This window comes from Schistocerca americana, chromosome 1, assembly GCF_021461395.2.
Source record: "Schistocerca americana isolate TAMUIC-IGC-003095 chromosome 1, iqSchAmer2.1, whole genome shotgun sequence".
Classification (NCBI taxonomy): domain Eukaryota; kingdom Metazoa; phylum Arthropoda; class Insecta; order Orthoptera; family Acrididae; genus Schistocerca; species Schistocerca americana.
Window position 1 is genome coordinate 1,062,666,213 of NC_060119.1, and position 3,238 is coordinate 1,062,669,450.

At 45.3% G+C, this 3,238-nt stretch overlaps 1 pseudogene; it reads right to left on the reverse strand.

The window, feature by feature from the left end:
• Positions 1 to 1,362: 1,362 nt before the first annotated feature.
• On the reverse strand, positions 1,363 to 1,480 carry LOC124556092 (annotated as a pseudogene).
• Positions 1,481 to 3,238: the final 1,758 nt, after the last annotated feature.

The window sequence follows — 3,238 nt, forward strand, 5'->3', positions numbered from 1 at the left end:
GTGTCATTCTTACTCAATCACTGTTTCTATTTATTAGACTTGAAACAAGAAGGAGTGCAAAATATTCTGCTGAAGGTAGTGCGAGCTCTTATAGGTAAAGGAAAGAATCATTTATGTTCTGCGATATTTGTAATATTTCTGTCATAATCTCTGCACTTCAGTAAGTGTGTGTGAGTGTGTGTGTGTGTGTGTGTGTCCACACACGTGCACGCACGTGCATGCATCCACACAATCTTTAACAATGTTTATAAAGGAACTATATATCCCAAAGTTTACAACGTTTTTTAGATGAATAAACGGCGATCGAATGAAGAAGTGATTTATAAGGCAGTAGTGCCTTTTGTTGGCTCTCGTTCCTTGGCATATTTACAAAATCGAACAAACTCTCCCCTGAGGGAGTGCACTTATATCTATATGACATCGGATGTTACAAAAAGCACTATTACATTAATCAGAAATACCCAGAAAAGCTTAGAAAACGCGGATGTGAAAATATGTTTTTTTAGATAAAGCAAGGCGCGAAAGAGTTACACACTACTTCGCAGACATGCAGTTTCATACGCTACACTGCACTGAACTGTAACACACGATAATGGCTTTTATCTTACGATCTCCTGAAGGATTGAATAAACTTTGCTTGGATTTGTCAGACTACTTTAGGCTATCGTAGTTTTCCTGATAGCTTTGGTCAGTGAAGATAATACCTGCATTACTTGTACATTGGGTGTTCAAAATGGTTCAAATGGCTCTGAGCACTATGGGACTTAACTTCGGAGGTCATCAGTCCCCTAGAACTTAGAACTACTTAAACCTAACCAACCTAAGGACATCACACACATCCATGGCCGAGGCAGGATTCACCGTAGCGGTTGCACGGTTCCAGACTGTAGCGCCTAGAACCGCTCGGCAGTAGATTGGGTGTGTTGCATACATTACCTCATAACGATCGCTTTCCTTACATATGCAACCTGTGTTTTGCTACATCCCTCTAAAAACCGGAAGCCATGAACCATGTAAAAACTGAATGAGGATATACGTGGGTTGAAACTTAAACACTGGTGTGGAAACACTATGCAATGGCATCTACTATTGTCGCTGATAGCACAAGTTGTTGACATACCTGCCTTAACTTAAAAAAAAAAAAAAAAACTTAACTCCTCCCGGACAGACCATAAAGGCCCAAAGGTACCGACCGGCCACCGTGTCATCCTCAGACCACAGGCGCCACTGGATGCGGATATGTTGGGGCATGTGGTCAGTTCACCGCTCACCCGGCCGTACGTCAGTTTCCGAGACCGCAATCGCTACTTCTCAAGCAAGTAGCTCCTCAGTTTGCCTCACAAGAGCTGAGTGCATCCAGCTTGCCAACAGCGCTCGACAGGCCGAATGGTCACCCATCCAAGTGCTATTCCATCCCGACGGCGCTTAACTTCGGTGATCTGACGGGAACCGGTGTTACCACTGTGGCAATGCCGTTGGCTGACATACCTGCCTTACTTCCAAGCAAATGGACTCACCCGTCCCACGTCACCGGCGTGCACACAAACGAGGGAAACACAGTCACCTGTGAGCGAGCTGTCTAACGTAACGGCGCCACTATGTTTTCGAAGCAGGAACAACGGATTCTGATCAAGATTGAATGCGCGAGAGGTCGTGCAGCACGGCAGTGTCATCAACGTCTTCAAGAGGAGTGCGGGGAATAGGCATTGCCGTACAGAACAGTGGCACCTTGGGTAAAGGCCTTCAACGAAGGTGGGCAAACTGTGGCAGACATGCATCGGGCAGGTCGTCCTAGCTTCTGTGAAGAAGTGCATGCTGTTGGTGCGTTAGTGGATAGTGATCGACGCCATACGATTCGTGAACTCGCCCACGAAACCGGATTAGCGCATACGACTGTGCTTCGCATCCCGAAGTAACGCCCAGGCATGGGAAAACTTGCATCACGATGAGTTCCGCATGACTTGACGGAAATGCAGAAATGGATGCATTACGACGCACTTGGAGCGCTGCGAGCGCGAAGGGGAGGCTTTATTACGCCGTATCGTAGCACTGGATGAGACGTGGCAACATCGTACGATCCAAAACTGAAACGCCACTCCAACGAGTGGTGTCTTCATGGGTCGTCGCCAAAGTCGGAAGTGCGTCGGAGCCCCAGTATGGTGGAAGTTATGGTAATTCTCGTGCACGACTGTGATGGTGTAATCCTAACGCATTACGTTCCACCACGGCAGACCGTCAATGAAAAAGACTAATGTTCGTTTTGGGAGCGTCACCTACGACCAGCTTTGCGAAAGAAGCGGTGACACTTTCTGCGCAACCCACCCATCATTTTGCACGACAATGCGCAGGTGCATACAGTGCAAAGCTGTGGCTGTTCTGTTCGGTCGTTGGGACTGGGAAGTACTGTACCAGCCACCATACTCCCCGGACTTAAGTCCTTGTGACTTTGATTTGATTCTGAAGATGAAGGAATCACTTCGTGGCATTCGCTTCAGAACTGTTCTAGAAAAAAAAAAAAAAAAAAAAAAAAAAAAAAAAAGGTTCAAATGGCTCTGAGCACTATGGGACTTAACATCTGTGGTCATCAGTCCCCTAGAACTTAGAACTACTTAAACCTATCTAACCTAAGGACATCACACACATTCATGCCCGAGGCAGGATTCGAACCTGCGACCGTAGCGGTCAAACTGTTCCAGACTGAAGCGCCTAGAACCACACGACCACACAGGCCGGCAACTGTTCTAGAGATTCGACAGGCAGTAGACCCCTCCATTCGCATCACCAACAGATCAGGTTCTGTTAACGGTATACTACGCCTTCCACATCGCTGGCAACGAGTTCTACACAACGCTGGTGATTACTTTGACGGATAGTAACAAGTTCAAACATGTAACTCTTTTGTATCGGTTGTGAATAAATAGTTGCCACTATTTAAATTCCAACCCTCGCATAAAGGACCGTGTAAGCTATGGAATGTTGTTTGTTCTACATATGTATCCTCCTGTCCATTATTCCGGAATGAACAGTACTTGTAGCAAAACTGAAATTTTAAATGTTTAGTTGAGGTTTTCTTCGAAATTTGTTAATTTGTAACTTTGAACAGAAGAGTGTTGTATGAAAAGTAAAGAAAACAATAGATTCATTGTACCAAGGTAGAAACGCAATTTCGTCAACAAAAAGGAAAAATGAAAAAAAGACGCAAAAAATATATCTAACGTAGCTTCTTCGTCGAAGTTTT